Source organism: Dermochelys coriacea, chromosome 13 (genome assembly GCF_009764565.3).
Source record: "Dermochelys coriacea isolate rDerCor1 chromosome 13, rDerCor1.pri.v4, whole genome shotgun sequence".
NCBI classification, from domain to species: Eukaryota; Metazoa; Chordata; order Testudines; family Dermochelyidae; genus Dermochelys; species Dermochelys coriacea.
In genome coordinates this window covers 31634232-31647889 of record NC_050080.1, presented here as the reverse complement: position 1 = coordinate 31647889, position 13658 = coordinate 31634232, and positions in this window count along the sequence as shown.

The following is a 13658-nucleotide window of genomic DNA, read 5'->3' as shown; positions in this document are numbered from 1 at the left end:
CTTTGTGTAATGACCCATCCGCTCCCAGTCTCTATTCAAGCCTAAGTTAATTGTATCCAGTTTGCAAATTAATTCCAATTCAGCAGTCTCTCGTTGGAGTCTGTTTTTGAAGTTTTTTTGTTGAAGAATTGCAACTTTTAGGTCTGTAATCGAGTGACCAAAGATTGAAGTGTTTGTTCTCTGACTGGTTTTTGAATGTTATAATTATTGACGTCTGATTTGTGTCCATTGATTCTTTTGCGGAGAGACTGTCCAGTTTGACCAATGTACATGGCAGAGGGGCATTGCTGGCACATGATGGCATATATTGCATTGGTAGATGTGCAGGTGAATGAGCCTCTGATAGTGTGGCTGATGTGATTAGGCCCTGTGATAGTGTCCCTTGAATAGATATGTGGACAGAGTTGGCAATGGGCTTTGTTGCAAGGATAGGTTCCTGGGTTACAGAGTAGCAGCCGTGTTAGTCTGTATTCGCAAAAAGAAAAGGAGTACTTGTGGCACCTTAGAGACTAACAAATTTATTTGAGCATAAGCTTTCGTGAGCTACAGTGCATGCATCCAATGAAGGGAGCTGTAGCTCACGAAAGCTTATGCTCAAATAAATTTGTTAGTCTTTAAGGTGCCACAAGGACTCCTTTTCTTGTTCCTGGGTTAGTGGTTCTGTTGTGTGGTGTGTGGTTGCTGGTGAGTATTTGCTTCAGGTTGGGGGGCTGTCTGTAAGCAAGGACTGGCCTGTCTCCCAAGATCTGTGAGAGTGATGGGTCGTCCTTCAGGATAGGTTGTAGATCCTTGATGATGCGTTGGAGAGGTTTTAATAGGTGTCTCCCTCCCTCTGAGCATGTCCAGTATCCTTGACACACTGAGCTCACTGCTGAGTGGATACCAAGTGGGCATGAGCTGTAACAGATCCTGTTTGTGACATAGAAGCACATTCTCTGTTGCTTGATGTTTCAGCGTGAACCTCCTGCCCCACCTGAGCAGCCTTTGTTTGGACCAACAAACAGGAACAAACCCCAGAGACAGAGCTGAAACCTGAGCCGTTTAGAAGGCTGATGAGCTGCAGTGTTTGCTGGGAGAGGCTGCCACACTGTGGTCAACCTAAACTACTTAAATGCTTTTGACATGCATATGAAATTAAGTTAACCATAACCCTGACCCTGAATGCTAAATCCTAACACAAAAGTTAAAACACAGTGGAAAATATGGTATGATTCTTTCAAAATTTCCCCCCTAATTACTGAAACTGAAAAATATTCAATTTTTAATTTTAAAATGTGCATTTTTCCTTTTTGCGATCTGAGAAATAGTATCTAGAAACACTATTTTCACAGAGAAGACAAGAATTTGGGGCATATATTCTCATGGAAAATGAGGAATCAGATAATGTTCTGATTTTTTTTTTCATTGAAAAGAATTCTCCAGTGAAACTTACTGAAGTTAAAAACATACATTTTATAAATCAACTTTAAAAATACCACAATGAAATGTTCAGACAAATAAAAACAAACTTAATCTACAAAAATCTAAGATTATATCTAAAGTTTTGGGTGATTTTTAGCTGTTTCTACTAGAGCAGTTAACTCACACGATTAGCTCAAAAAAATTAATTGCCATTAATCACAGTTTTAATCACACTCAAACAGTAGAATACCAATTGAAATTCATTAAATATTTTTGGATGTTTTTCTACATTTTCAAATATATTGATTTCAATTACAACACAGAATACAAAGTGTACAGTGCTCACTTTATATTACAAATATTTGCATTGTAAAAATGATAAACAAAAGAAATAGTAGTTTTCAATTCACCTCATACAAGTACTGTAGTGCAAACTCTATTGTGAAAGTGCAACTTACAAATGTAGATTTTTGTTACATAACTGATCTCAAAAACAGAACAATGTAAAACTTTAGAGCCTACAAGTCCACTCAGTCCTACTTCCTGTTCAGCCAATCGCTAAGAGAAAAATTTGTTTACATTTATAGGAGGTAATGCTGCCTGCTTCTTATTTACAATACCATCTGAAAGTGAGAACAGCCACAATTGATTACAAAAAGCCACAATTGAGGAAGAAGGCTGTGATGGTTAAAAAAAAAAAAAAAAAGACTGTTTAGAAAAGTGAAGGCAGCTATAAAAAAAGGAAGAAAAAAAATCTAACACAAATGGAAGGAAGGGGAAATTGACAGTAATGGATATAATTCAGTGTGACAGTCAGGTTCCAGATACCTCAAGGGGAAAACAGGGGGTCTGAATCCCCAAAGAACAAACAATCAACTGCTTGTATATAATGTTACTATGCATAAAAATATGTCAGGCAAGGTCTTTTATGAACGCTTGTAACATTCTAAACTTGATGGTCATTCTGAGATATTTATACAGACTGTGGTTCTGAATTTATGTATTTGTGTAGATACAAAAATGTGCTCATCCTTTGTGCTGAAACAATCAGTTGCACCTCACAACAAGGCAATGGTCAGACAGGAAGGGGTTGCCTCCCCAAACAGTCCAGACTAGCTCCAACTACCTATATTGCCCAACCCAGGAGAAGACAAGTGATGGGCCATTAAAGTTAACAAGACAACAATGAAACTGAAGAGAAAAATCTCAGTCTTGGAAAACTAAGAAAGAAAGGAATTTTTGACAGAGTGCCACTGCTTCTCCATTTTTGCCCACTCAGTCCTTCCCAAATAGATTATAACTATTGATTTTAACATTCCAATCATGGGAATCATCCCTTCAAGACCAGAGTGTGGATGGTCATGCCTAGTGGTCACAGTACTGGGCAGTCCATCCTACTGGTCAGAGCCAGCAGCAGAGGCCAGGAACAGCTCTGAGTGTCAGAGCTAGAAACCAGGAATCAGAGTTGAGTGTCAGAGTCAGGAACCAGGAGTCAGAGCCAAGTGTCAAGGCTGGGTTGGCGGTGGCCTTTGGCCATGGAATGCTCAGTATTGGGGCCAAAGGTCAGATCAATCTGGGGCCAGGCCAGGTCAAAATCTCAAAATCAAAGTCCATTACCAAATAGAGCCTGAGGTGAGAATTGGTGTCAGTCTAGGCCAGAGTCTTTCATCTGGGTCAGCAATAATCTTGCACCAAAGCCAGTAAACCAGAATCAGGATTGGGAGCTAAGCATAAGTGCAAAAGTTGGGAGTCTGGGATCAAGGTGAGTTGCAGTGAGCAGGGTTTAAGGCAGAAGGACATCAAAGGCCTTTATTGCTCAGAGAACTCCCAGAAATGGCATCCTGGTTTATATGAGGAGTGCCAGGTAATCAATCACAAAAGGCTATCCTTTATGCCCCTTAGAGAGGGATTTCCTTCAGAGCTTAGCCTTTCATTTGCTCTTGGTGGCAATGAGGAAGCAGCACCTCCCTCACATCCTGGCTCTAGGCCCCTGGGTTCTTACACCAAGGGCCAGGGCCAAGGGCAGGAGCAAGGAGGGGAACAAGGCAGGTACAGGAGCAATCACAGCTGTGGATGTAAGTGTTGGGCAGCTGGCAACCTGCTAGTGCTGCTGAGCTTAAGAGCACATCTGCTGGCTCCCCTCAACCGACCAGGCAGGTCAGCCAGTCAGGCAGTTTTAGTCTACTTGGAGACTAAACCAGCTAGTCCAGGTGCTCATCCGTGACAATTTCCACCACATTTCAGCAACACCAACTAAAACCAACTCCTTAATAAAGGAGCAATTCAGTTCCTCTTGTTTGTTACCCAAGCTCCTAGCACTGGTGTATAAGCAATTCAAGAATTTCTTCTCTTCATATCCTTTGCTTCCTCTTCCCCCAGAGGCCCTGGCCCTGGCAAAGCAGGTGCAGGGCTGGGGAACTGGTCCCCCCACCTGCCCAGGGGCCAAAAGCAGTCCACTGCCAATGTCCCAGGTGGAGGGACCCAGGCTCCCCACAGCTGCTCACGCAGCACCGCTCCTACCCCTACCTGGCTCCATCCAGGGGACTGTGCCTCAGAGCTGCAGCTCAGCCATGGTAAGAGCCGCGCAGGCAGTTGTAGGGAGCTGTGGCTGGGACCCTTCATCTGCCCTGGGTGAGGAGCAGGCTGGGGTCACGGGGGGAAAGAGGAGGGGAGAGGGTGGGGTTGCCATGGTGAAAAATGGATGGGCCATGGCCCTCGGGCTTCCCTGTTCCAGTGCCACTGCACTAGACAGTCCCCACTCAAGTCCAGCTCCTGGTTTTCAGAGCTGGCATCCTTACTTTTCCCTAGGTGTGACAAAAAGTCCATGTTAGTGTAACCCACACACTTTCTGGGTGTGGTGGTCTGTCCCATTTAGTGGAACAAAGACACTTAGAGAGAGATTAATGAGTCTTCTGTACAGACTTAAAAAGAAAAGGAGTACTTGTGGCACCTTAAACAAATTTATTTGAGCATAAGCTTTCGTGAGCTACAGCTCACTTCATCGGATGCATCCTTTTCTTTTTGCGAATACAGACTAACACGGCTGCTACTCTGAAACCTGTACAGACTTAGTTAATAGCCATATGGCTTTTAGCTCATGTAGTGGAGGCTCATGCATTTAGCTCCAGAGGTCCCAGGTTCGATCGCACTCAATGCCGACTGGGGTCTGTTGGTGTGACATTAGCATTGTCCTTACCCGGTCGGTGTCTGAGGGTGAAAGCGGGTGGCTGGAGATTGAGGTACCACCGTATCAACTTGGGATTGGTGTTCTTCATAGTGTTCAGCTATTTTAAGAGGGCATGGGGGTAACAAGGAGATAGTACCTGAGGCGTCCACTGCCCATTTGACGGTGAGGGCATCTTTCTCAATGATGGAATAATTCCGCTTTCTCTGGAACAGCTTCTTACTGATATATACAACAGGTGCTCGTCCCTTTCTACCACCTGTGAAAGGATGGCCACGAGTCCCACCTCTGAAGCATCCATCTGGACAATAAATTCCTGGTTGAAGTCAGGGCTGAAGAGTACCAGTTCCCAGCACAGGTGCTCCTTCTGGGTCTGGAAGGCATTTTCACACTCTGCTGACCAGCATACGCAGTGAGGACTGTCCTTAGGAGCTTGGTCAAGGGATAGAAATCACCTATAACATCTGGTCAGCCCCAGGAACTGCCGCACCTGCTGCTTTGTGGTCGGGGCCAGGCAGGCCTGCAGGGCCTGGACCTTCCCCAAGAGAAGGCATATCTGAGCTTGCCCCAGAGTGTCTCCCAGGTATGTGGTTTCTTGCCACCCAATCAGGCATTTCTTTGGGTTCGCTGTCAACCCAGTGACTCACAGTGCCCGAAGGACAGTTGCTACCTCCCAGGTCCGGCTGTACACCACCACATCATCTAAGTAGGGTGTGACATACATAGTGTGGGGCTGCAGGAGGTGGTCCATTAACTGCAAGCAGGTTGCCAGAGCTCCATGAAGGCTGAAGGGCATTTGTGTAAAATGATAGAGCCCAATCAGGATGGCAAATGCCATCTTCTCCCTGGAACTCAGGTCCAGGTGGATTTGCCAATATTCCTTCATGAGGTTAAGGGTCATAAGGTATTGGGCCTCCCCGAGCCGGTCAAGAAGTTTATCAATCCGGGGTATTGGGTAGACATTGAACTTAGAGATTGCATTCACCTTTCGGAAGTCGATGGTGGCCTTCACCTGTCCATAGTCTTGGGCTTCGTAATCTTGTAGCCCTTGGTAAGCAGTTTGCCCTGACTCATAAGATATGGGGCCAGGAGGGTGGCCCACTGTCCAGGTGGCCACTCAGCCACTGAGGCGACCGTTCAAAGATCATGAGGAAGGCATCTTTGACTGCCATACTGGTACTGTGGGGATAGAGGTGGTCATAATCTCTGCCTGGTGGGGCCCGCCAGAACTAGACAGCAGGGCTTCCAGCTGCTGCAGGTACTACTCCTGTTCTTCAGGATGCTGGGCTCCCAACTCCCAGAGGAGCTGCTGCTTCTAGGTCCCTAGCTGTTGCACCAGCTACTACTGCTGGCTCTTAGCCAAGTACTTAATAAGCTTTGTGGCAAGGCACCTCCTTTGTCTTGTCAGACCAAGCACTTCCCCTTCTGATGGTGGTGGGCCTGAGATAAATCAGCCCCACCCTGCTCTGGGCAGCGTTTGTCCTATCCTCTTCTGTGCTCCTTTGGCTGTATTTCCTGGGTAGGCCTCAGGGTAGACCTACGGGGTGATCCTCCACCAAATAAAAGGGGAATAGTCTCATAAACACAAAAACAAAGGGTGATACCTTCCCCTGCCTTCTCCCTGGTGCTGGGTGTCGCCCTGTAGTCTGCCCCTGGATGTCTGTCCTTCCCTTAGCAGGCACTCAGGCTTGTCTGCTTCCCCTATGGGGAAGCTTACTTCCCTGCTACCACTAGCTTTGTAGTGGCTTGTCTCTCTCTCTCTCTCTCTCTCTCTCCCTCTCCCTCCTGGTTTTAAAAGGTCTCAGGCAGCCCTTAACTGGATCCAGGTATTCCTAATTGACCTGAGGTAACCCCTTCTCAGCTTATAGGGAAGAGGACCTTTAACATTCTAGGGCTAACATATTTGCCTTTCCACACCCTCTTGCAGCCGTCCGGCCTGACTTTGTCACATATCCCCCCACCCTGCTCAACACCATGGGGTTGGTCTACTTGGGTCAAAAAACAGCGTACCCATGATAGGCCATCAGCGTTACCATGCCTGACCCCGACCTGTGTTGCACCCTGAAGTGGAAGGGTTGTAATGACAGGAACCATCTTGTTACCCTTGCATTTCTTCCTTTGTTCCGATGCATCCATTTCAGGGTGACATGGTCAGTGACAAGGGTAAATCTCCGTCCAAGTAAGTAATATCGGAGGATTTCCATGGCCCATTTTACAGCAAGGCATTCCTTCTCCACTACAGCATACTTTTGTTCTCTGGGCAGGAGTTTCCTACTAAGGAATATGATTGGGTGTCCTTCCTCTCCTACCATTTGCGAAAGTACAGCTCCCAACCCAACTTTGGAGGTGTATATTTGCAGCAAGAACTCCTTCTCAAAGTCCAGGGCTATTAGCACCGGATTACTACAGGGGGTGGTCCTCAGATCTGCAAAAGCTTCTTCAGCTGCATTGGTCCATTTCCCTATGTCTGGGCCTCTGGCTTTTATCAAATATGTCAACGGGTATGCTCTGGTAGCGAAGTGGGGAATGAATCATCTGTAGTACCCAACTATCCCCAGGAATGCTCAGACCTGTTTCTTCCAGATTGGTTGAGGCCAACTTTGTATTGCCTCTAATTTGTTCAGTTGGGCTTCACTACGCCCCTTCCCATGATGTACCCAAGATAGTTGGCTTCTGCTGGCCCTAATGCACATTTGCACAGATTTGCAGTGAGACACGCCTTCCTTAAGGTGTCCAATACCACTTCCACCTTTCCTAGGTGCGTCTCCCAGTCTGGGCTATGTATAATGACATTGTCAAGGTAAGCGGCTGTTTAATTGCCATGTGGACGTAACAGCTTATCTATGAGCAGCTGGAAGGTTGTGGGAGCACCATATAGCCCAAAAAGGAGGACAATGTACTGGTACAATCCCTCCGGTGTCAAAAAGGCAGTCTTCTCTTTGGCCTCCTTGGCCAGAGAGATTTGCCAGTAACCTTTGGTTAAGTCAAGGGTGGACAAGAATTGTGCTTTTCCCAGTCGGTCGATTAGCTCACCTATCTGAGGCAGGGGGTAAGCATCAAACTGGGACACCTCATTTAATTTCGGAAGTCATTGCAGAATCTCATGCTGCCATCTGGCTTAGGTACCAGGACAATTGGACTGGACCATTGACTATGGGACTCCTCAATGACTCCTAGCTCCAACATTTTCCTAACTTGAGTCTTAATCTCCTCTCTTTTTGCCTCTGGGATCCGATATGGCTTAACATTCACCTTTATTCCAGGATCTGTGATGATGTGATGGAGAACTTCTGTGGTCCTGCCTGGCCTTTCTGAGAACACGTTGTGGTTTCGTTCAATCATACTGATGACTTTGGCTCATTGTTCAGGTGTTTGGGGGGTGGTCACCCCGCCATGCCTCGAAGGGCTTAAAACAGTCCTAAGAGAGGGCTGTAGCCAGAGGAAAGCTAGGCTGATTGGGGGAAGTAGCTACAGGTGAGGCCACACCCCAATCAGGCCACAGCTGGTCCTATAAGAGGGCTGGTAGCCAGGAGCTGAGACAGAGACACTCTCTCTAGCTACATGGAGAGAGGAGGACCTGGGTGCCTGGAAAGCTGAGGAGGGTACCTAGGGCAGAGCTGTGCTGGGGAGCTCTAGCTGAGCAGAGCCCCAGGCTGCACGCCGAGGTAAAGGCCCACAAAGGGGTACTAAGGCTGCAGAGGAGCAGCCTAGACCCAGCCAGAGGCAGCTGGTCTGACCACCCCTTGCCAATGATGAGTGGTACTCTCTGCAGTCTGCCCCAGGGAGCGGGGGCTAGACAATGACTGACAGTAGCCACTGAGGCAAGGGAGGGATAGGGGGTTGTGGGTTCCACTGGGAGGGGAGACCCAGACTGAGGGGGTACTGCCAGGGGGCAGAACCCTAATCTAGAAGGCTACCAGGGTCCGGGAAGGACACAGGGCCAGCAACAAGCAAGACACCAACTGGCAGAGGGCACTCCTGGCTGAAAAGAGCTAATTTCCTGGACAACCAGCAGGAGGCGCTGCAGTGGTGAACATCACCCCATGACAATGTGTCAATTCAGGGGATATTCCCACCTGCCCCTGCGGTTTGCTTCCTTGGGGTGGTGTCTCTAGAGTGACCAGATTACCTCTCTGTTTTGCCATGGTTTCAACAGGTTGATATGGTAGATCTGTTCCGGTTTCTGATGACTAGGCTGTCGAACTTTATAGTGGACCTCCCCAATGGCTTCTATCACTTCATATGGCCCCTGCCATCTGGTCAGGAGTTTGTTCTCTGCTGTGGGCACCAGCACCATTATCCGATCTCCCACTTGGAATTTCCAGGCCATTGCTTGCGGGGTGGGGGGAGGGATAGCTCAGTGGTTTGAGCATTGGCCTGCTAAACCCAGGGTTGTGAGTTCTTGAGGGGGCCATTTAGGGATCTGGGGCAAAAATTGGGGATTGGTCCTGCTTTGAGCAGGGGGTTGGACTAGATGACCTCCTGAGGTCCCTTCCAACCCTGATATTCTATGATTCTATGATTGTAATAGAACTGTTGGGCCTCTTGCGCCTTCTCCATGTGTTCCCGCACTATGGGGGTGACTTGGGCTATCCTGTATCAGAGGGGTAGCCATGTTAGTCTGAATCTGTAAAAGCGGCAAAGAGTCCTGTGGCACTTTATAGACTAACAGACGTATTGGAGCATAAGCTTTCTTGGGTGAATACCCACTTTGTCAGATGCATGTACATGGACACAAATCGGATATTAGGAATGGCAATATACAAAAACCTGTAGGAGAACACTTCAACCTCCCTGGACACACAATAGCAGATTTAAAGGTAGCCATCCTGCAGCAAGAAAACATCAGGACCGGACTTCAAAGAAAAACTGCTGAGCTTCAGGTCATTGCAAATTTGACATCATCAACTCAGGATTAAACAAAGACCGTGAATGGCTCGCCAACTACAAAAGCAGTTTCTCCTCCCTTAGTGTTCACACCTCTACTGCTAGAAGAGGGCCTCATCCTCCCTGATTGAACTCACCTCATTATCCATAGCCTGATTCTTGCTTGCATATTTATACCTGCCTCTGGAAATTTCTACTACATGCATCCGACAAAGTGGGTATTCACCCACAAAAGCTTATACTTCAATACATCTGTTAGTCTATAAGGTGCCACAGGACTTTTTGGGCTATCCTGTCCTTCATTTGCAGCACATGCCCAATGATGCTTTTTTCCTGGTTAGGCTGTTCTTCCCAGCCTTCCTTGATAATGTTCAGTATGCCGCAGGGGTGGCAACCGTATAATAGTTCAAAACGGGAAAACCCAGTTGAAGTTTGGGGGACCTCCCTTATAGCAACATCAGGTAAGGTAGTAAGATATCCCAATTTTTCTCATCCAACTCACCACTTTCCATATCATGGTCTTCAGTGTCCTATTAAAGTGTTTGACGAGGCTATCAGTCTGTGGATGGTAGACTGATGTTCTTAGGGCCTGTATGTGAAGCATTGCACACAAGCCTTCCATCAGCTTGGACATGAAGGGGGTCCCTTGATCTGTCAAGATTTCCTTGGGTTTCCCCACCTTAGAGAAAATTTGGATTAAAATTCCTTAGCTATTGTCTTGGACATTGTTTCTTAAGGGTATGGCTTCTGGTTATCGGGTGGCATAATCCAGCATATCAAACACACTCTGATGGCCCCGGGGTGACTTCTCCAGTGGACCTATCAGGTACATGGCTATCTTCTTGAATGGGACTTCAATAATTGGCAGAGGCACTAAAAGGGCCCTTAAATGTGGTCAGGAGCCATGTAATTGGCATTCTGGACAGGAAGTGCAATATTGTCAGACCTCCATATAAACTCCTGGTCAAAAGAACCTCCGAAGGATGCGGTTGAGGATTTCATCCACTCCTAGATATCCTCCGAACAAATGACTATGAGGTCCAACACAGCTACCAAGAGCTGCTCTACTTCTCGCTCTTGCATTTGGACTACCCTGTATAGTAGGTCCCTTTTTATCATGAAGTATGGCCCTGGGCCTTTGGTTTTTCCCTCCACCGGGACCCCATTCACCTCAGCTACCTCTTTCCTAACATTATCATATAGCGGATCATTGGCCTGATCCTGTCCAAAATTCTCAAAGGAGAGTCCAATATATCCAAACTCAAGGAGACCTATTTCTGTTTCCCTCCTGGGGGGAGTCTCCATGGAACTGGGTCCAGCTTCCGACTCGTCAGTCGTTTGCGTTGCCCCCACTGTCAGCTGGACCAGACTTCTTCCCTACAAGTGCAGCCTTTCGTTTCTGGGCCAAGATTCTGGTTCCCAACCTTTTATCTGCCCTCCTTTCTCACCTAGTCTTCCAGGGCTTCCTACCTGTAGAGAATAGATCCTGGGCAAATTCACGGATGACTGGGGGAGGTAGGCTATTGGGGCCATCGTATCGATCCCAGGATCACTACCCTCCTCTGACTCATCAATGGGGAGTAGGCCTCCAAACCCTGGGAAGTCTAGTCCTATGAGGACCATGTATGGGAGCTTCAGGACCACCCCTGCCATCATTCTTGTGGTATTCTCCGGACCTCAATTTGTACAGGGATGGTCGGATAATAGTTGACAGCACTGTGTGCATAGATTATTCCTGTGCGCTTAGCCCGAGACAACTGGTCCTGGTCCACTAATTTCCCTGAGAAAAGCGTGACAGCATTCCCAGAGTCTACTAAGGCAATGGTCCCTATGCCATTCATCTTAACTGGCTGCATGTACCTATGGGGGGCCATCACAACTCCCCTGAGGTTTATCAAGCAACATGGATCTTCAGGATCCCTCAGATTACATTGCATGGTCTCCTCCACATTAGGACACTCGCCGCTATATGTCCTACTTCCCCACATGCATAACACCTATATCCTGCTTGGGGTATTCCCCTATTCTTTGGGCTATTGGGCCTTACCCCACAACCCTCTCTCCCCAGTTCCCCAAGTCTCTTCATGGCCTCTGGCCGCTCTTCAGCATCCTTCCTTCCCATCATAGTTCTGCCTGGTGCTTTGGAAGCGGGGCCCTTAGGGCGGGGACTGGCCTCTTGACCGGCGCATCTCTTCCCTGATAGTCAAAGGAAGTTCTTTGGCCATTAAGCGTCTCTCTACAAGGGCAACTAACTCATCATAGGAGGAGGGGTCATTTTGGCTGACCCATCCCCATAGGTCAGGCGGTAGTCCCCTCATGAACTTGTCCAACACTATGATTTCCATAATTTTCTCTGGACCGTGGGTCTCAGGGCACAGCCACTTCCGCATTAGATGGATCAGGTCGAATAGCTGGGACTTTGGTGCTTTGCCGTCCCAGTACTGCCACTCTTGGAACCTCTGGGCCCTTATAGCTGTTGTCACCCTGGATCTCACCAGAATCTCCGCCTTCAGCTCCAGGTCTTAGGCAAGGCAGGGCCATGAAAAAGTGTAGGACAGTGGTTCTCAAACTTTTTTTTCCCAGACCACTTGAAAATTGCTGAGGGTCTCGACAGACCACTCAATGATCTTTCCAAATGTTGTTTGTACCATTAGCTAACTATTGTAAAGCGCTTTGGATAAAAGCACTCTATTAAAAAAAAACTTAAAAATAATTAACTTTTTTTGTTCTACAAATAAAAGCATACAACTCATATTTTAATATCAGTACTCTCACCTTTCTAATGCAATGGATTTATCCTCTCTCTCCCAGCACAGCAGCCCCCGAGCTGGGGCTGGAAAGGAAGGCTGTCTTTCACCAGTAGCTGCAGCTCTGGAGCTTGGGAAAGTCACCTCTTTCTCCAGCTGCCGCAGCTCTGCACATCCCAAATTCCCCCCATCCCTCTTCTCACCACATTGCCCCCTCCCACTAACCCCCTATTCCCCCCAAGGCCACCACCTCACCTTGTATATGTGTTTTCTCCAGGGTCCAGGCACCTAATTAGTGGAGCCATGCCTGTGCAGCTTCACTAATTAGGTAGGTGGCCCTTCATTCTCTTGTGTGCAGCCTCTCAGGCACACACCATAGAAGGAACTATCCGCGGATCACCTGAATGGAGCTTGCGGACCACTGATGGTCCACAGACCACAGTTTGAGAACCTCTGCCCTAAGCTCTTCAACCAAAACCAGAGTATTTTAGGTAAAATATAAAACAGATGTATTAACTACAAAAAGATAGATTTTAAATGATTATAAGTAGCGGGCATAGAGATCAAAGTTGGTTACATAAGAAATAAAAAATAAACTTTCAGTCTGAATTCTACAGACTAAGTAAGGTTTGAATCAAACAGTCTCTCACCCCAATGGATATTTCAGGCAGTATACAGTTTTTATTACACAGACTGAATTCCCTTTCAGCATGGGAGTAATCTCCGCAGCTCAAAGTCTTTGTCTTCCACGAGTTGAGATGGGAGAGTAGAGAGGCCATCTGGTGATGTCACTGTCCCTTTTTTATACTTTCCTCCAGCTGCTAGAAAGATCCTTGCTATGTCACATGAGTTAGAAAAAAGAAAAGGAGTACTTGTGGCACCTTAGAGACTAACAAATTTATTTGAGCATAAGCTTTCATGAGCTACAGCTCACTTCATCAAATGCATGAGTTAGGTCGCCTCCACAGTGTACGTGCCCTCTGAGATGGGCATTGGGAGTCTCTGGGATGCACCATCAACACATATCTGGGTGGTCCTGATGTAAATCTGTTTCATTAGGTGCTCCTTTGTTGCCACTGAAAGGCTGGCTGTGGGCGCCTCTCAACCTCATGACATATTTCAATAACACACACAGCAATAGTTCACAACTTCAGATACAATGGTAACACACAGTTCAACAGGGTAGTAATGTTCAGTAGATCATGACTTCTCAAATGATACCTCACAGGCATACTTTGTACAAAACATATCATAATCATATCAAAGTGGTGAATATGAGGGCTCCAGGGTGCTATTTTGAGGTACAGAATGTCACAGTAGCCCCTCAGAAGTTCCAACTAGTGCCGGCTCAGTGATGCAGAATCAAGGACCCTCACCCAACTCCCTGATGGCACTCTGCACCATATCCAAGCAAGGGAGAAGCAAATCTTGAAAGTCTC